Genomic DNA, 22,228 nt, shown 5'->3' with positions numbered 1-22,228 from the left:
TAGATGGTAGAAGCTTCAAAACTGAATAGGGACATGAGGTCTATCTTATGATCTCAATCCGCTGGGCATCCTTCTGTTTCAGATAGGCTCGGTCTGTTCAGTGATGACCTCTCTGCAAGAGGTAGTTTGCGGGGCCCATAATCAACAGGAAACACACAGCTTCATGTGCCGGGTTGTTTCCAGCCTCATCAAAGATTTCTGTAATTGCAGTGGAAAGTCATCTGTTTTCTTTTTTGTGACCATACTTCGGGCTGGCCACAGCTTCTGAGGTTCACAAAACTTGTGGCTCCGGTGCTGGACTAAAGACACAGGGGGTGTCAATCTCAGTATACCTCAATAACCTTTGCTCAGGAAGCAGTTGGTCCAGATTTTCCTTTGATACATTTTGCAGTAGGAAGCTGTATCTAGGTCGAAGCACATTCCTTACATACAGTCCTACTCCAGGTCTTGGTAAACGATCATTTTCTCTGTTTGGAACTTTAAGATCCATGCATTGGATTGCCGAAGGGCTCTGTACTCGCGGTGTTGCACAGCTAAAGATTGCTGGTTGATGGTTCGGAATCTAGAAAGGTTGAATACTTCCTTTCAGGTGTTGGAAGATAATAACCACTGATGCCAGTTTTTACGTTTGGTTTGAGGGTGGCTACAGTTCAGTGGACCTGGTCTCCACAGGAGAGTATACTGCCCCTAAATATCTTGGAGCTTTTGGCCAGTACGCCTTGCTCTGGATTATGGTGCAAACCAGTTGTAGGTTCTATCCTGAAAAGCCTCTGCAGGGACATATATATCAACCACCAGGGTGGCACTAGGAGTCATGCGGCTCAGGAAGGTGAACCACATTCTGTAAGTGCATATTCCAGGTATAGAATAGTGGCAGGGGGAACTCTGCAGGCGTATCTACTAGATTCCAAGTTCTACAACAAGTTGGGACAGGTTGTGTCCGGGACGAGGATAGATGCACTGGTAACGCCTTAGGGACCAGTTCTACCTTATTTCATGCTTTCCCTCTGTTTTGACTTCTGCCACACCTTTTTCAAAGAATCCGGAAGAGGCAAACACTGATAATATTAGCCGAATTAGCCCAGGAGGGCTTGGTACACTAACATAGCAAGTCTTGCGGGGGTCACTCCTGGGACACTCCCAGGCTAGCGGGACCTAATGGTCTTGAGTCCCGTATCTCAGCACTGTTGAGTCCCTCAAAGCCAGTTTCGGGGAACTTCAATTACAGGACTTGGAAATATTTTTTTGCCTGGAGTGAAGCCAGGAAGTGGCACCCGCAGAAATATGTGAGTGGGAGATTTTCTTTTTCTTTCTCCAATTGGTGCGGGAAAGGAGATTGGCCTTAAGTGCCATTAAGTGTCAGGTTTTGTCCCTATACATTTTTTTCCAGGGGCTGCTGTTTCTCACTCCTTTATTCATACTTCATACAGCATGTAACATAGACAGTCTCGCCTGTCAGGACATTCTTGTGTCCTTGGGACTTGAATTCGATCTTGACTGTCCTTGCAGAGGCCACTTTTTGAATCAATCGGGAGATTCTGTTAGTCCTTTATCTCGGAAGGTGGCTCCTTTGGTTGCTATCACTTCACTACGTGGAGTGTCCGAGTTGGTAGCTCTTTCATGCAAGGAGCCATTTTTGGTCTCGCATTATGTTAAGGTGATGTTGTGTCTTCATACATTTTTTGCCTATGTAGCACTAACTCACAGTGGAGCTGCTGAATTAAAGTGGGCTGTTACCGTCACCTTGTTACCTGAGGGCTACGAGATAGAACTCACTGACACATACCTCTAGGCCAGGAGGGCCATGAGGCAAAAAGACTCCCCGAAACATGGCGTCTGTCCCATAAATACCCTCTCCCAGAATGCAACTCGGAGGACCACCTCTGCCGAGTTATCTCCGGGACAGAAGAGCACTCATACACTTCAGCTTGTTGCTTTCCAACACCGACCTATGATGACAACGACACCCACAGGCACAATGTGGAATTGCACGCAACACAGCCAAGCTGGAACAGAGGCTAATTTAACATTAGATTGAATCGGAACTATGTACAGAACAGATGACCCACTAAATTTACCTATAAGCGGTAGATTGAAAAATCTACCAGTGCTACACCTAGAATGGTGTCTAGTTTTTACTTGAATCAAGACAATGGGGTTGATTTATAAAACTGCAGTGTGCAAAATCTGGTACAGCTCTGCATAGAAACCAATCAGCTTCCAGTTTTTTTTGTCAAAGCTTTATTGAACAAGCTGAAGTTAGAGGCTGATTGGCTACCATGCACAGCTGCACCAGATTTTGCCTCCGGTTTTAGTAAATCAACCCCAATGTCTTGCCTTTTCTGATCCTCAGTTGGCAGGAGTTAGATCATTGCATACTCTGGAGGTAGTTCTGGCAGTCAGAATTACTTGATTTGTTGGTACAGGTCAGGAATCTTGGTTTGTACTGCCAGTGGAGCCCAGGATGGGCAGGAGGCATCAAAGTTAACTATTTTCTTTTTTTGGTAAAATCCTCTGCCCAGGTTTCTGACTGTCTTTCACCCGGACACCAGCCACCAGGGCACCCTCAAAACTTATTATAACACCCCATAAAAGTTTAATCAGAAGTTAGGATCAATAACATGTATTAGAATGTCATCTATCTTTACATATATGTAACTGTATTGATGGAAACAGCCCTAATTACAAGGGACTTGTTTCTCTCTGTGGAGGGATACAGAACCTCCTGGCCGTATTTCCCGATGCTTTGCTTCTAGTCCCGGCTACTGGAGCTGTGTCAGGACTGTTCACTGTTCACAGACTGATCTAGTGGAGAGAGTTGTGAGTGTGTGGGCGGGCAGAGGGAGGAGCTGCATGGAGTGTGAGGAGGGGACAGCAGGACAGAGAGGGGAGGAGAGAAGCTAGCTGCCCATTACCAGGCTACATATGTGAGTATTCATCCCACAGTATGTTGTGTCTAATGTAGTTATGCCTATTTGTGTGTATCTGAGTGCATGTATGTATCTGTGTGTGTGTGTTTATATGTGTGTATATGTATATAATTGAGCATATGTACAATATACAGTGGGGACGGAAAGTATTCAGACCCCCTTAATTTTTTTACTCTTTCTTATATTGCAGCCATTTGCTAAAATTATTTAAGTTAATTTTTTTTCCTCATTAATGTACACACAGCACCCCATATTGACAGAAAAACACAGAATTGTTGACATTTTTGCAAATTTATTAAAAAAAGAAAAACTGAAATATCGCATGGTCCTAAGTATTCAGACCCTTTGCTGTGACACTCATATATTTAACTCAGGTGCTGTCCATTTCTTCTGATCATCCTTGAGATGGTTCTACACCTTCATTTTAGTCTAGCTGTGTTTGATTATACTGATTGGACTTGATTAGAAAAGCCACACACCTGTCTATATAAGACCTTACAGCTCACCGTGCATGTCAGAGCAAATGAGAATCATGAGGTCAAAGGAACTGCCTGAAGAGCTCAGAGACAGAATTGTGGCAAGGCACAGATCTGGCCAAGGTTACAAAAAAAATTTCTGCTGCACTTAAGGTTCTTAAGAGCACAGTGGCCTCCATAATCCTTAAATGGAAGACGTTTGGGATGACCAGAACCCTTCCTAGAGCTGGCCGTCCGGCAAACTGAGCTATCGGGGGAGAAGAGCCTTGGTGAGAGGTAAAGAAGAACCCAAAGATCACTGTGGCTGAGCTCCAGAGATGCAGTCGGGAGATGGGAGAAGGTTGTAGAAAGTCAACCATCACTGCAGCCCTCCACCAGTCGGGGCTTTATGGCAGAGTGGCCCGACGGAAGCCTCTCCTCAGTGCAAGACACATGAAATTCCGCATGGAGTTTGCTAAAAAAACACCTGAAGGACTCCAAGATGGTGAGAAATAAGATTCTTTGGTCTGATTAGACCAAGATAGAACGTTTTGGCCTTAGTTCTAAGCGGTATGTGTGGAGAAAACCAGGCACTGCTCATCACCTGTCCAATACAGTTCCAACAGTGAAGCATGGTGGTGGCAGCATCATGCTGTGGGGGTGTTTTTCAGCTGCAGGAACAGGACGACTGGTTGCAATCGAGGGAAAGATGAATGCGGCCAAGTACAGGGATATCCTGGACAAAAACCTTCTCCAGAGTGCTCGGGACCTCAGACTGGGCCGAAGGTTTACCTTCCAACAAGACAATGACCCTAAGCACACAGCTAAAATTACGAAGGAGTGGCTTCACAATAACTCCGTGACTGTTCTTGAATGGCCTAGCCAGAGCCCTGACTTAAACCCAATTAAGCATCTCTGGAGAGACCTAAAAATGGCTGTCCACCAATGTTTACCATCCAACCTGACAGAACTGGAGAGGATCTGCAGGGAGGAATGGCAGAGGATCCCCAAAGCCAGGTGTGAAAAACTTGTTGCATCTTTCCCAAAAAGACTCATGGCTGTATTAGATCAAAAGGGTGCTTCTACTAAATACTGAGCAAAGGGTCTGAATACTTAGGACCATGTGATATTTCAGTATATGGGAAGGATTATTAAAGGTTAAGTTCAACTTTTGGAAAAAAAAATAAAATGGCCATTTCTTTGCAGGTAAAAAAAAATATGCAAATTTTTTTTTCTTCTAAGAAATCTGTGAATAAATGGCCCAGCCTTGTGGACGCACGCTGTCATGGGGGGGGGGGGGTACTGGGAGGAGAGGGAGGGGGTGGATGCTGAACATGTTACATATTATGCCCTAAATACGGGTGTAACATGTAACTTGTTCAGAAGGGTAAACTTAGCCATTCATTTTAGTGGCCAAGGGGTAGTAAAACCAGTGCTAGGGGAAGAGGGCTGTGCTGGGAGAATGGAATTTGGTGGGGAAAGGATTTGTGCTAGGAGGAGGAATTTGGGCTTAGAGGAAGGATTGGATTTGGAGGATTTGTACTGGGGAGGTGGCATTTGTAGGGGAAGGGATTGTGCTAGGAGGGGGATTTTTGGGGGTAGGGGGTTGTACTAGGAGGTAGAATGTGGGGGAGTTACAGCTGCTGTTGGAATCCAGTAGGGAGATTCTTCCATCTACATTATTTCATTTGCTTGGATCGAGTTAATTTTTTTTTCAGCCCACTGGCTGAATGAAAAGTAATGCCCCGTACACACGGTCGGATTTTCCGATGGACAATGTCCGATCGGAGCGTGTTGTCGGAAATTCCGACCGTGTGTGGGCACCATCGGACATTTTCCATCGGATTTTCCGACACACAAAGTTGGACAGCAGGAGATAAAATTTTCCGACAACAAAATCCGATCGCGTCAATTCCGACCGTGTGTGGCCTGTTCCGACGCACAAAGTGACACGCATGCTCAGAAGAAATTCCGACACGGGACAGCTCGTTCTGGTAAACTTAGCATTCGTAATGGATAAAGCACTTTCGTCACGCTGCAATGTAAAAAATGGTTTAATACAGCGCACTCTCTTCTTCTTTATAATGTGACAAGAATTAAGTCGTTTTGATGCTCATATTCACACACACTTCTCACAAACTTTTTTCGTTACTATTTATCGGGATTCCCTCAATATATTTTGATTTCTCACATCTGACAACATATTTTTTTTTTTTTTTACTTTAATGTAGAATCTTTTTTTGTGTTTCTCTTTTTATTTTTTATTTTTTTGGTGATTTTGATTTGTACTCCCGAAAATGTTTGTGTGTTTTTTGTGACAAGTTCCCACAACACCATTGATATGTTGTTCTATTTAATCTGTAGGAGGAGATTGTTTGGTGTTGTTGTCCCTTGTTAATTTCACATTGTACTTTAGAAATGTACCTGAATACTCACCAACAAACTGTCCTTTTTGGATGAAAACACACACAGGAGAGTAGAATTTACCTAAAAATATTTTATTAAGGGGTCACAACTATAAACAAAGAGGGAGGCAACGCTGGAGAAACTGCAGAAGTGGGCGAAGCCTTGGACCCCCGGGGCAGACATCAATTATTTAAAAGCAAAATTGGTGGCCTGAGGAGTCCATATCATAAGGGAGGGCAGTCTGGTCCAGAAGTCCCAGAGATCCGGAAAGCAGCAGATGACATCTGTGTCCCCAGGCTGTGGTCATACAAGAGACTGCAGCTTCTGTCAGACCAGACTGAACCCAGGGCAATCACTCTTTGGTCTTCCTTCCACGCTTCCTTACAGCCTTTGGCTGTGGTGGTGGAGTTGTGGCAGCAGGAGGAGGAGGAGGAGGAGGAGGAGGATGGTCCATCTCAATGACATCCGTCTTGGGTGTCAGTTCCCCACTCTCCCCCTTACGAAGGACTTTATAAATCAGGTCCTCAGAAATCTTGCGTTGGCCCTCCTGCATGCCCTGCAATTTGGTGGCAGCAATGCAGGCAAAGGCCTCTTCAGGACTGGGGAAGGCTCTGAGGGACGCCGAAGCCTCCTGGATCAGCCTGTACGCTGAATCCTGCACAGGACTGGGAGTGGCCTTCCTGGCCCTTTTATATGGCAGGCGGAGGGGAGGGACCTGAGACTCAGTCAGGCTGCGACTTGTCCCAGGCTTCTCTTGGCTGACACTTAGCCCCGCCTCCTCCTGGCTGCCACTAATCCCCGCCTCCTCCTGACTGCCACATTCCACAGCCTCCTCCTGGCTGAGGTCTTCCTGTGTATGAAAAAGGGACATAGTTTTAGTATTGTTTTCATCAATCACACACAATTTTCACCTCCTGACTGCTGCAAATTGAATGTTAACAAATATAACAGACTATCCTTCTGAGCCCAGCATTTTGCATTCTTGTCCCAATTTTGGGTGCCCACTACTGTGTATTGATATGTAAAACACTTTCAAGCAGCAATTAGTGATCAATAATAACATCTAGTAAACATCATTTATTTATTGCCCAGAAAACTGTAGAAGAATGCTATACCTGACTCCAGCTGGGCTCCTCCACTTCTTCCTGGCTGGAAGGCCCAGGTTGGACATCGGAAGCCTCAGCTGGGATGGAAGGAAGCGTGGAAGGAAGAGTGGAGAGGGATTCCCTGACTTCAGTGTGGTCTGACAGAAATCGCAGTCTCTCATAGTACCACAGCCTGGGGAAATAAACGTCATCTGCTGCAGCTCCGGACCTCTGGGAATCTGTGACCTTCTTGCGCTCCCTAAGAGAAGTGCTCCTCAGGCCACCAATTTTAGCTTTTAAATAAGGGATGGTTGCTGTGGGGACCACCGGCTTCACCAACTCCAGCAGTTTCTCCAGTGCTGCCTGCCTCTTTTGTTTATGGTTATAGTGGGGGTGTCTGACCTGCCACAGACAGGGCAGCTCTCTGTACTTGTCAATAAACAGGGGCAGGAAATTGTGGTCGTTGAACCCATCCATTTTCTCTGCAAGACACAACACAAGACAAACCCTAATGTCAGGCCAAACTCCCCTAATGTTGTTACAATATAGGCTTCCATTTCGAAGCAGTATAGGCCCAAGTTTAGATCCTACCTTCGTTAGCATGATCGGCGTCTCCGATGCTCCTTCCTCCGCTCACAGATCGTACGTAAGACGCGCGCGTTATGATTTATACACACTGCGCATGCGTATAACTCCGCCCGCCCCTGACGTTCTTTCTATTCTATTCCCCGCCCCTTTTTGTTCGGCGCAGTGGAGGAAGAGCACATGGCGGATAGACAGCAGGATCGTGCTAATTACAGCAACGAGGAGGAGGAGGAGGAGGAAAGGCTGGAGCCTGAAACGTCCCGATCCAGAAGGAGATTAAAGGACTCAAATATGTCCTTTGGGGAGATGTTGGAAATGGTGGACATCCTGAAGAAGGCCGACTATGATGGAAAGTATGGGCCTTACCCCAACCCCAATGTCCGAAAGGCCAAGATCATGGCGAAAGTGGTCAGGAGTCTGCACCGGAAATTCGGGGTACGACGATCGAAAGATCAGCTCAGGAAGCGGTGGTCGGACCTGAAATTACGAGAACATGAGCAGTACAGAAAGATCCGGAGAGTGCTGCAAAAAAGTAAGTAGTTGTGCTGTGTTCCTATTGTTCTTGTGTTTATTACGTTCGTGCTGCTCCATGTGCTTTTAGGAACTGTTGTACAGTTTAAAATGGCAACTTTCATGTTCATGGGCACATTATTCGTTCGGATCACACATTTTTTTTTAGGACTATAAAATACCATTGTTTAGCCCATATGCATTTGGCCACCATTTTGAGGCCCTATACTTGTCTTCAAAGAATTGGGTTGTGTAGATGGCTTTGTTACTAGAATGAAATGCAAATTAGATTCTGTGTAAGGAGAGGACACTGAGCAGCTGTTTTCACATCTGGACACTGGAGCACTAGTGTGGGACACAAGAACACCATTTTTATTAGGGGGCCACACAGGTGCTCCAGTGTATACTATAGGGGGGGATACATCTGTGAAGCTTGTACTAAACAGGTAAAGTATTGCAGCTTGACAAAGGGCACTAAAAAAGCTACATCTTGGAACTCGGCTAAAATAGACAATTGTACCCCACTTCCAAGCAATGTTTCAACTTTATAGTTCTGACCTCAAATATCTGTGTGCTAATTATACCATTTTTGTTTTACATAGGGGAGAAAAGACTCGGAGGACACCCCTCATCCGAGGAGACCAGAGCCCCCCCCCCCCCGGAAGAAGGGGAAATCCCCCCAACACAAGATGAGCAGGAGGAAGAAGACGTGGTGGAACTAGTCACCACAACAGGTGAGTGTCTGCGACCACAGGCTCAGATAAGAGATGGATGGCGGCATTTTTTTTAGACCTAATTTATTTTGGGTTTCCTTTCTTTTTAGGTGATCGTGATGTTGTGGATCCAGATCCTTTCACATCCGAAAGTGCCCAGATCGTGATCGGGGAGATCATGGGGTGTAATTTACAATTGGAAAACATCAAGCAAAACATCAATGATGTTATTCCAAAATACAAAAACATCATTGATGTTTTGGGGCGAGTTTAAAGCCCCTCAAAATCACTTTCTTCTTTTGTGTGCTACAATGTGCGAAATGTTTTTGTGATTTTTCCCAAAGCCAAATTTGGAGGATGCACACAGTGTGCCAACATGTGCTATCTGCCATCACGGGAGATCAATGGACGCGTTTTGGGGGTGCAACCCCTTCCTCAATAATAAAGTAACGGTGAGGAAGGGCTTTCTCCCCAAAAACACGTCCCTTCATCCCCCCTGATGGCAGATAGCACATGTTGACATTGGGAAATTTGTGTGCATCTTCCAAATTTGGCTTTTCCAGGGGTGATTTCCCCCCATCTGAACGCAATATCAAACACAGTTCCTAAATACTCATGTCTGATATTGCCTTCCAGTTCTACCAAATGTGAACTTTGTAAGATCAAAATTTGTGTCTTTCTTGTGGGTTTTACACAGGCCTGTTTTCTATAAAATGCACATTTTGATTTTGGATAATGACACCACAAAAATTGTTATACAACAAACATGTCGGTTTGTCAGAAAAACCTAGGGTAAATGCACATGTGATTGTGCAGGTATTAAAAAGATTGTTCATCAAGAATGTGTGGATTATTGTCTCAACGCTACAACACTTTTGGGGTGATGTAATTGTTGTTTGATGAGAAAATGGGGGTAATTTCCTAAGGGCAAATCCACTTTGCACTACAAGTGCAGTTTCAGTGCAGTTGCAAGTGCACTTGTAGTGAAAAGTGTCTTTGCATTTAGTAAATAACAGCCAACAGTGCTTTGTATAAGGTTACACAATCACGACATTTTCTGGACTCCACACATTTCTGTCAGGGTCAGCTAAAACAAACACAAGCAGTAAATGTCCACAAAGAAGAGCCTGGGAGGAGATGCCTGTCGAGAACTTGAGGTCCTGCAGACTTCTCCCTGTCGCCAAATACCGCAGGGTAGCGACCAACCTCTGCTCCGGAGTGATGGCTTGCCTCATGCAGGTATCCTGCCTGCTGATATAGGGGGTCAGCGAAGCCAACAAACGGTGAAATACGGGGTCAGTCATCCTGAGAAAATTCCTGAAATCACCAGGATTATTCTCACGGATCTCACGGAGCAAAGGCATATGACAGAACTGGTCACGCTGAAGCAACCAATTCTTGGTCCATGAACTCCTCCCCACCCTGTTCATGGACTGGACTTGTGTCAAGGTCAGGACCCAAACACCAAGCCCCCGCACAGCACAAACTCTACGAGGAGTACGCATACGAAACATGGCTAGAAAACGGTCGGCTGCTCAGAACGAAGTAACAGAACGCACTGAAGAACAGCAAGGCCTGTGAAGAGCGACCTGAAAAACAGCAACGAGCGGACAAGATCGCACAGAAAACTCCGATACGAACTGACTGCACGCACTGAAGAGCAAATACAAACCCACAAGCACAAACTGAACGGCAGAAAACGATCTGAAAGCCACGAGTCTGAAAAAGCGCGAATCGTCTCTCACCAAACTTTTACTAACACGAGATTAGCAAAAGGAGCCCAAAGGGTGCCACGCTTGGTTCTGAACCGGCCTTTTCTAGTCTCGTCGTACGTGGTGTACGTGACCGCGTGGTTGTCGATCGGAAATTCCGACAACTTTGTGCGACCGTGTGTAGGCAAAACAAGTTTGAGCCAACATCCGTCGGAAAAAATCCTAGGATTTTGTTGTCGGAATGTCCGAACAAAGTCCGACCGTGTGTACGGGGCATAACTGTGTATGGCCAGCTTAACAGACTCCTGCACTTTTCACGCTATTGTACATTACATACTTCTGACCAAAGTGATCATTTTCTCCACAGTTGCTGGTTGCTAATCAGTCCCTGACTATTTTAATGACGGTCTTCTTTAAGGTAGGCTCAAAGAGTTAGCTGTCTGTTTATATTCAGTGCACATAAAATCATATGTAATGGTAGCGTTTGATTTTTTTTAAATGGTATTGCTGATGGGTATGCATATCTGTGAGACTATTTCTTGTGGCAAAGCAAACAAAGCCTATTTTATGAGTTCACAAAGGTTTGATTTATTAAACCATACTCCTTTAAGCACATTCACTGTTCTCTGTAATTAGTCCTGCACCCAGTGTTCGTCGTCACGCGCTGTGCATGCCGCATTACTGCTTAAGTTTGGGTGCCCAAAGGAGCCCCAGGTCTTGTATAGTTCTAGCAACACCCCTGTATTATACCCAGGCCATCCACAATGACCACCAACCCCATAAGGTACAGTACACAATACTCCACTCCTGGTTTAACCTAACAACAGACTGTTTGCAAAGTATTCATTGAAATTTTTTTAGAAGAATTGTCCATCTCACTACCCCCCTGTCCACTCCCACTCCAATGTCTTTAACAATCCTACTGTCTATAGTGTATACTAAAAAAAAAAATGCTGTGCGCCAGTAAAATGTTCGGGTTTGGCTTGAAGAAAAGGGTTTGGCTTGAAGAAAAGGTGGCAACCCTATGTGTGCCATGATGTACTCCAAGAAAAGGATTTTACAGGTAAGTATGACGAAAACATTTTTTTTTTTTTGACACCCTATGCATTTCGCTGTATAGCATCACCAGGAAGTCTAATCGCCACCATTTTCCCAGGAGACCTTATACCCGCTGTTGCAATGCTATTGGTGTATGGAATTCCTTCCGCTCATCAAACATTTCAACGAGAAATGCACCATATAGTATATAAAATGCTGTTAATCATACAAACCCACCTGGGAATCCTTTCCCACATCAATTTATTAAAAAGTTGGTCTCGCGCTTTATCAATATAAAAGATGTACCTGCACTAGTTCTGGCAATTCAAAACACAAAAATGCACAGAGCATTCACACCTGCGCATTGTGGTGCGATATAGTGAATGAATAGCAACACGCTGTAGCACATACAATACATAACACGGAGAAGTTGCTGTGGAGTTAGCCTTACCCTGCATCGGCTGTAGCTGCAACTTTGCTCTGGATTTTTAGCAAACCGATGCCTGTGCAAAATAGCAGTAACTGATCCTTGTGTACATTGCCGTTAGAGATATTTACAGAACTGACACATTACAAGTCTTTACAGCTTATATCATTGATTTTAATTTGCTCAGAGGCTAATTTACAGTGTGGTAGCATAACACAGATGGCAGACCAAAACAGTGTACTGGTACCACAATACAGACAAATACTTTATAATAAAGTGTTTTATACATGGCCTCCTCTATACTTATATTATAGATGGACAAAAAAATGACCAGCCACCAGTGCCAGTTTACCTCTGTGCCTTGCAGTACTGGTATGTTTGGTTTGAATCCCAACTAGGACACTATCTGCATGACGTTTGAATGTTCTTCCTGTGTTTCCATGTGTTTTTTTCACACACTCCAAATACTGTACATGCTGGTAGTTTAATTGACTCCTGTTTAAACTGGCTCTAGTATGTGTGTGCATGTACGTATGCAAGTGAAATATGGACCTTAATTTGTAAGTTCCTTGAGGGCAGGGACTGGTGTGAATGTCCAGTTTGTAAGAGACAGTGTAAAAACCTTTAATAGCCAAAAAAGTGAAAACACAAAACTCGTAGCAAGTATGGTAAAAAAAATAAGCTATTTCCTTTGTAAGTGTAGTGCTACCCCTGTAGGAGCCACTGGATAGGATGAGTCTTCTGTTCTTTACCTCGACCTTTTCAAGATCCTCAACCTTTCTGACACATCATATTATTTTTATAATACAGGATTTACATAGCGCCAACAGTTTGCGCAGTGCTTTACAACATTGAGAGTACAAACATACAATATCACATGAACTCACAGTGAGCAGTGGTAAAGTTCAATCTATGTACTGCCAGCGCGCATTTATGGGGGTGATGGTAGTACTAAGCTGACTGGGTATGCACTGTCCAAAAGAAAAGGAGGGTAGTAGAGAAGGGGGCAGTGGAACAAAGGGGCCTTGCAAAATAATTATTAGGGGAGGGGAAGTTCTTGAATTTTTGCCTGTCAGCTATCATTGGGGACTTTTAAGAGCGCCGATGCCCTTAATGACAGTCCCAGTTTACCTGGCCAAGAGAGTCCCAAGCATATCTAGAAGGATGCAGTTGAATCGGTCTGGCTGGGGATCCCCTTCAGGATATTAGGGGGTAATTCTGGATTTCTGAATACCCAGCAGATCTAACACTCTTTTGATGAGCTTACTCTCGGAGTCTCTTCCCTGATCAGAATGGATATACTGAAGCAAACCTTAATGGACACATTTTTTTTTTTTTTTTTTAGGAACAGCTACCATCTGTTGTTAGGGTTGTCCGAGGGGCCCATCTCTCAACTGCAACTAATTCCACTCCCTGTGGACTAATCCTGCTCTCCAGAGCTTTCAGCGTTAAGCAAGCCATACATTGCACTATTGTCTTTCCTTCAACCACAGACAGTGTACCCTTAACGGTAAGTTAATCTTATTCTTATTGAGTGAAATTGACTTGCCAAGGGTCGGTGTGGCTTCCACCCCATAGAGATTGCTGCTGGGTTATAGAACCTCTCATAAGTATAGATAAAAGTTGACCGGTCATATAAATAGTGTTTTGGGTACACTTGAAAAGGTTTTAGTGACCTTTGAAAAGGTTTTGATGACCTTAAGAGAATTTACAGAGTACTCTAGAGTTTTTTCTGTTTGGTACAGAATACGAGACTGATGATCGATGTATTGTGTAAACTTTGTATGATTGTATAACTGCTTTAACTGCTTTTAATTGCTTTAAAAGTATCACGCTGTATGCATTGCGCTGAGTGTATATGTAGACTGCTATTTTGTTTCAAGAACCACAGGGCATATTTGGTGAGTAATGTCCCTGGGGGTTATATGAAGCAAGACAGCAGGTCCGTGAGCAAGGTTGTATATTTATTGTATGTCCAAAAACTTTTGAATTTGTTCCAAATTTATTCTGTTAAGGAAAATAAATTGACATACTTGGCAAGATACTCTGAGGCTAACTTTTGATCAAAACATGCTATTTGAATAATTCTTTTTGCTACTGACATCTCTTGCACAGGGTAAGTCAGGTGCAAAATTTGGATATTTGGCTTTTTGCCAACAAGGTTCAAGTGCTAATATCTCCCTAACCATAATAGATAGTGGGGAATTGTTTGCGGCATTAGTACTACCGCAATTGAAGACACTGTTTGAACCTGTTGGCACTCTGCCAAAAAAATTGAAATATAGATAAAAATTGTTTGGTTATAAAAATAAGAAAAGTAATAACGTGCAAAGCTTGCTTGTGATCAGGAGAACCTCTGACCATAAGGAGTGCTTATTGGCATTTTGCCTAAAAAAAAAAAAAAAAACTCTATATCTACAGGAACCTAATCAGAATGTTTAGAAAGAAAAAATCCGCCACTCTCGCCTACCTAAAAAGAGCTTGTAAATGCAGAAACTACACACAGGAAGATATGAGGTTAATTATTGAGGGTGTTGTAGCGACTGGTACAGGTTGGGACTGGACCAAGGTCGGAACTATATCTACTATAGAACCGGTGGGTACAGCTGCAATCGATTACAAGCTTAACACAGAACAAGGGAGAGATGATATGTGGACTGAATTAAAAACTCACGTTAGAGATTTTTAAACCAAAATCTTCATTGCCCACCGCTATAGCATGCAAACAAAAGACAGGAGAATCAGTTCTTGAATTTTGGAAAAGATTCAATGATGTGTGGACACAGGAAGCTGCTTTGGGTATTCAGCCAGATATGGATCCATTATTGATCCAGACTTTCCTGAGTAATCTCAAACCCCATTTAGTGGTCCCAGTCAAACAAATTACTGAATGGTCAACCCTTTCTAGAACTGACTTTGACTTTTTGCAGCAGGTTGTTTTGCTATACCAAAGCTATCACCTGTCTCCACACAACATTTCCAAGGAAATATGAAGGGAAACTTTAGAGGAAGAGGTAGAGGCAGGTTTAGAGGCAAAAATGGAAGAGGGATGAGTCGCCCTGGGAACAGTGGATGTTTCAACTGCGGTGCCGAGGATCACTGGGTGAGTCGGTGTCCTCACCCCACCTCTCCACAGACTCCCGACTCCAGCTCTGCCCCTAACCAGACACAACAACCACAGGCATCCACCCAACAAGGTCCAACATTTCCAATCAAATGGGGAAATCAACAACAATGATGGGGCCGGAGGGTAGTGTCCCAGCTTTTCCTTTTGTCTTAAATGATTTCACTGACAGGCCAATGGTTGTTATTTCAGTAAATGGGAGACCCCTTCTCTATCTTGTTGATAGCGGGGCTACTAGGAGTACTGTTTGTGAAGATCATTTCAAAGGCAAATGGGAACCAGCAGAACCCTGGATACTGACAAAAACATATAGGACCCTACCAATAGAGGATGATGAAAGTTACACCATATGCACACACTCTTTTAGGATAATACCAAGGTGCCCTGTAAATTTGATGGGAAGAGACTTGTTTGGGCCACTAAGAATCGCAATTAGAACAAACTCAGAAGGAGGTCTAGACATTTCCTCAGATAAAATCACTATAATAGCATGTAAACCAGGTTTATTGATGCTGTCACAACAAAGTAGTGAAGAAGATTTTGAGGATATAGACCCCCAGGTCTGGTCTACAACAGACCTGGATGTAGGACTTATTTAATGCACACCATACAAAGCCACTCTCAAAGAAGGTGCATTTCCTATCTATCACAAACAATATCCACTCTCTAAGGAAAAGATGGATGGCATAGTGCCAATGGTGAAAAGGTTTCTGCAGGATGGGATCCTGGAAGAAATTATTTCTCCATACAACACACCTGTTAACCCTGTAAAGAAGCCAGATGGCTCCTTCAGGTTTGTACAGGATTTGAGGGCCATAAATGACCTCATAGTCCCAATAACACCCATTGTACCTGATGTTCCATCACTCCTGTCCTCCATTCCAGCAACAGCCAAATGTTTTATTGTGATTGATTTAAAGAATGTGTTTTTTCTCCGTCCCTGTAGACAAGGAGACACGGCCACTCTTTGCTTTTAATGTGTCGATTGACCAACACAATCGCCCATTTACCTGGTGTAGAATGCCCCAGGGTTATATAGATATATAGACTCACCTGTGGTCTATTCTATAGTACTCCAAGCCACCCTCAGGCTTTGGACTGCCCCTCATGGTTCTGTACTGTTGCAATATGTTGATGATCTTTTGATTTGTAGTTCTTCAGAGGAGGACTGCCGAGCTGATAGCCTATCCTTATTGAAATGGTTACATGTATGTGGTCACAAAGTGTCTAAGAAAAAGTTACAATGGTGTAAACAGGAGGTTGAGTACCTAGGGTTTGTGCTGTCTCCGGGAGTTAGGAAAGTCGGTCACAAAAGAGCTGCTGCTCCAGTGGGTCTGCCCCGCCCACTTACAAAGAAAGACATGCTCATCTTTCTTGGTATGATTGGTTACTGCCGCCAATGGATACCTGACTGTTCTTTCTATGACAATATATTGAGACAAGCAACCCTCTCTGAAATGTCTGATATTGTAAAATGGTCTGATGAAATGTTAAATGCTTTTGCCATGTTGAAATGTGCAATGGTTACCAGCCCGAGCCTCGGCCTCCCTGAATTTGGCAAAATGTTTCACTTGTTTGCCAGGGAAAATTGCAGAGCCATGGCGGGAGTACTGGCCCAGGAACATGGTGGGAGACTGTGCCCTGTAGCTTTTTTTCTCAAAGGTGGTTCCAGTACAGGTGTAGGGCAGGCCTGCGTGTCTCAGAACGCTGGCTTCTTGTGCAGTGGTTGTAGAGATGGCAACACCTTTTATCTTGGGTCATGACACTACCTTACATACTACACACAATGTCACCACACTCCTCAAAACAATACATACTCAGCATATGTCAGCACAAAGATTGAGTGGATATGAAGTCATCCTGTCCAATCCAAACCTGAAAATAAAAAGTTCAAACATAAACTCTGGCCCAGCTCCAATTTTGAATGCCTTATTAGGTCTTAAAGGAGAACAGGATGACTTACCTCCACCTCATGACTGTACACAATCAATACATCAGGACACTTAACCTAGAGCAGATATGCTTTCAGTACCAATCCCTACTGCACAAACAGTTTCTGTTGATGGCTCTTTCAGCAGACCAAGTGATAATGTCTATCACACGGGATATGTTGTGGTCCAACTTCCAGATACTGTCCTTGAGGCCAATCCAATACACTATCAGTCTGCACAGGCTGCTGAATTGATAGCATTAACCCGTGCATGCCAGCTGTTTGCAGATAAATAGGTAAACATTTACACCGATTGCAGATATGCTCATGGTGTGGTCTGGGACCATGGTGTAATATGGCTTCGCAGAGGATAAGTGGCAGCAGATGGAAAGAGCATCTCGCACTCTGACTTAGTCACAGCATTACTAGATGCAATTCAGTTGCCTTCAAAACTAGCTATCATGCACTGTAAGGCACATACAGGCCAAATGACTGATATAGCCAAAGGGAATGCACTAGCTGATAGAATTGCCAAAGAAGCAGCATCTACACAAAAGGCAAACATTCAAATGCCCGTGCTAACACCTCAGCCATGTTCCCTGAAAGAGACACATTGGCTCACGGAACTGTGGGCTTTTGCCACCCCTGATGATATTGCGCAATGGAACTGTGATGGAATGGTGCAAAAGGATCCTAAAACAGGATTGATCTGCCAAGAGGGGAGACCGTGTATTCCTGTTGCTAGCACCCCCCTGTTCATTGCACAATACCATGGACTGGGTCACAAGGGCTGTGGCAGGCCACATGTGAACTCCTAGATGCAGATTTTTTAATTGCAGGACTACCTAATCTAGTCAAAGCTTTTGTACAGAGATGTGTCACTTGCATTAGGAACAATCCAACAAACCCAAAGAAATCAAAGCATGAACATCTTGAGTACCCAACAACACCGTTTATCCATTTACAGATAGACTTTACACATATGCCCAAAGAAGAAAAGAAACAACAATACCTTTTGGTCATAGTGGACATGATGTCACGCTGGCCAGAAATCTTTGTCACCAACAATGAAAACGCACAAACTGTAGTGAAGATCCTCACACAGGAAATTATTCCTAGATGGGGATGTCCATTACAAATAAATTCAGACAATGGCCCAGCCTTCACAGCTAAAAATTGGCCAAGGTCTTGTAAAAGTACTAAAAATAGACTGGAAATTTCACCTCCCCTACCATCCACAGAGTTCAGGGATTGTAGAAAGAATGAATAGAACAATTAAAGACAGGATAAGGAAAGCTACGGGTGGGAATTTTGGCAAATGGAAAAAAGTTCTCCCAGCTGTATTAGCTGAAATCAGAATGACCCCTCACAGTGTGAGGGGTTATTCCCCCGTTGAGGTACTCATGGGTAGGCCATTCCCCTCACCATGGGCTAATCATCCTTTGATGGTGGAGGAAGGTGATTTGGAACAGATACAGGAGGAATATGTAAAAAACTGATTGAAACTCTTGATATTGTTGAAAGAAGAGTTGCTCGCACCTCTCCTTCTTCTTCACAGGTACCAACTCACCCGTTCCAGGTTGGTGATCAAGTTGTGGTGCAAAGGATTCAGAAAGGTCGAAAGCCACAAGAGGTTCCATTCAGACCAAAGTGATAGTCGTCACCAGGACCGCCATCCTTACCGAGGAAAGTCCTACCTGGATCCATGCAGCAGGATAAAGAAGGTTGATCTAAGCCCAGGAATTGAACAGAGGCTGAAAAGAGGCGAAGCAGGTGTTTTAGGTCCTCAAAAGACAAGCATAGGAATAAAGGACAGTGATGTCCCTCATTTCTACTTCTGATCTTTGTCCCAGTATGGATAATAACTAACTGTATCTATCAACCTGATGACTTAGGAGTCTTGAAACTCATATGTGGTAAAAGCGAAGTACACACCAACCATACTGACTTCCACCCCAGAGATCACAGTAAAAGAGATGTCTCTAATGAATTGATCAAAGAGACAGTTTTTTCTGGAAAAATGTTACTGTTAAAATTTAAATATGCTTATGCTAGAAAGTCAGGATATGAAAAATGCTGGATTTGTAGTAAGTTACACCCAGAAACTGCTCAGATCCCACTTTTAGCTGTCCCTCTAAACCTCAGGACATTTTTGAAAAATACTCAAGTCTTAAGGATTAAGAATGTCTCAGAAGGATACAGCAATCAGAGTATTATGTTTTACACTTTAGGAATGACACATGAACCCGTGTGGTGTGTTCAGTTAGGCAATACATCCAAAGGACTAGGTATGTGTTCCAAGTCAGTATTCAACATTTCAATGGGTATTCCAATCCGCACTAGTAATTTTACACATACATATCAGATGTGTAGTTACAAAAATCAATCCCTTAACAACACCATTAGTAAACTTACTACATACAAGAATGCAACCTCTGGGATACTTGTGGGTAAACTTGTTGGTGCTGCGCTTGAGGCTGGAGCTGAGCCCCAATGTAGTTCTCTAAGAAGTTTTTCATTGGGAAACAATACATACATATGCTGTGGTAAAATTTGTTACCCATGGATCCACGCAGGATTGAAAGGATGGTGTTATTTAGCACAGTTAGTACCAGTCATGTTAGCCCTAGGCCAGACTCAGGAGCATCACATACAAGTTACTTCAAGTCATGTACATAGGTAATTATAGTTTGGGTTTAGGTGGAAAGTTTTCATGGTTAAAGGACATAGTGATTATGATTATCGTAGTACTATTGTTAGGATTGATAGGCTACCTGATTTTCAAGCTTATTTTACTTTGTATTAGCAAATGCACTACACCAGACCAACCTTCTTACGCATATACACAATATCTGCAGCTTTATGTAACTGAAAACAACAAACGTAGAAAGAATCGTAGATTTTAGGAGGATCTGTAGAAAGTCATATTCATGACTTAAGAGGGGGTTGAAAGGTTATGTTAAGCACCCATCTTGTTTTTGTCAGCCATCTTAATATTCACATATTTCCATTTCTGATATGTACAGTTAGAATACCTCTTTAAACTTTACAAATACCTGTCTAAGCGTTCCTTATCTAAAGTTTTCTCGGCCTCCCTTGTATCTAGCAGCTGAGAAACAAAGAACAATAAATATTTGTTTTAACTTGTTGGAACTGCATATGAAATTTAACATCTACGGCGCATGTTTCTTTTTAGTATTCTGTGTGAACTGTAATTTGCTATAAAGACCCTGGGATGCAAATCAAATACAGCCATTTCCCAAGACATAATACCATGTGCGTCTCGTTTGTAATTTGAGACTTGGCTCCAGATATATCTGAAATGCATAATATATCCATCCGAGGTCTGAGAGGTTAAAAGGGAACCCCCCCTAGACACAGGATTAACCCATTCAGCACAATATTATATTTTGACAGCGGGAGGTTTTCCAGCAGTGATCGCACACAAAAAAAACTGACAGGCTGGTTGTACTGAAGTTGATTGATGGATTTACTTCAATACAATCAGCCTGCTCATAGACAGATCAAAATTCATCTGGCTCCTGCTGAACCAAATTAATTTTTATCCATCTGTGGCTTTAGAATCTTAGAATGCAGAGAGGATATTGGTCTTTCTGTAGATCCCTCTATGACGCTCCTCAGATCCCTTTTCACCTCGTATTTGGGAAAGGTCACAGTAATATTTCGGAACGCCAGCTGTTGTGCCTATGATGACTTCCACTCCTGTCTGCCCTTTGGCACGGTGCTCTGCCCCTTGACACAGGACTTGTACTTCTTCTGGAGTTCATTGTATCTAGCTGTCTGTGGGGATATTTGAAACATAAGGCTTTCTGGAGAAAGCAATGGCATCTCTGTTTCTGACTCGGGAGCGATACTTCAGTCTGAATCAGAACCCAGACAGAGCAGCTAACTACCGGTGTCCAGTAGCATCTAGCTTAGCCGTGGTGGGCACAAAGGTAAGTGGGTTGTTGTCGGTTTTGACCACAAAGTCTGCACCATACAGGTAATCCTTTAGTCTACCACCCCACCACCCACTTTAAAGGCAGGAACTCCAACTTGTGAGTGGAGTAGTTTCTTTTGGCAGGGGTCAGACTTCTCACATATGCAACCAGTTGCTGAAGTCCATTATGTTCTTGAAATTAGCACCCCACCCAATCTGTCTCTGCTAGCATTGACATGTAGTTCATATGGTTTAAAAGAGCCAGCATAAGATTGGCTAGGATGTTCCCTACCCGGTCACCTGGTTGCTGGTGGTGCAGTTCCCTCATTGCTGATTTCATGCATATCTTATGGAATTGCTTGAACATTCAAGTATTTTAGAAGGGAGTTACAGAATGTATAGCAGAAGCAACAGCCATTCCTATACAGCCCACAATAGAGGTGTGCCTTTTGGGGCTGGTGGACAACTTAGCCCCAAAGAGAGTAACTCGTACTTTGCTGACGATCCTGATCTATTACGCTAGAAAAATGATAGCGTTGTCATGGAAAAAGCCTAATCCTCCATCTGTATCAGCATAAAAAGGATGTAGTGAATAGGGCTGCACTTTTATACAAGGCTACATACATTAGCAGGGGCATACCACAAAAATTTGATAAATTGTGGGGCAGTTGGATGAGTAGCGAAACTACGGTGGCGGATTGAGTGGTACCTAATGGAATATGCCTACAGTGGGTTTTAACATGTATGTAACTGTCTTACATATCTTAAATCTTTCATTGACTGTTATTGTGAAAAGGTGGCTTAATTACTATTACTATTATCTTAGTTTTTTCACTGAGTGAATGTCTGGAGGAAGGAGGAGAGAGTCAATGCTGAAGAAATGTAAATAGTTTCTTTTGTGTGTGGCCCAATGGGTCTTGTATGTACCATGTTAAAAAAGCAATAAATAAAACTTTTCAAAAAAAAAAAAGAGCCAGCATAGGCTAGCACTGCAGCATTGGTCAGACTCCTCTTCTATATATATATTGGTTATTCTGCTTTGCCCAACCCTATGTGCAGGTGATATTTAAAAACTAATTAAGTGAAAAAAATGTATATATATATATATATATATATATACACACACACACACACACAGGAGATGGCGCAAAATTATAAAAACACAATATGTGAACCATATGAAAAAAGAGTGCAACTCATTAGTAAAACAGGTGAGTGAATAAATCACCAATGGATGACTATAGTAAAAAATTGCTAATAAATGGATATAGTGATAAAAAACGTCCCATGTGAAACCTTAAGACTTAAGAATCCACACAAAAATGTATATTTGATGTATCAAAAGAAAAGTCTGAATTGAAACAAATTAGCAA

The sequence above is a fragment of the Aquarana catesbeiana genome, linkage group LG02 (genome assembly GCF_042186555.1).
Source record: "Aquarana catesbeiana isolate 2022-GZ linkage group LG02, ASM4218655v1, whole genome shotgun sequence".
NCBI classification, from domain to species: Eukaryota; Metazoa; Chordata; class Amphibia; order Anura; family Ranidae; genus Aquarana; species Aquarana catesbeiana.
This window is presented reverse-complemented; position numbering follows the sequence as displayed.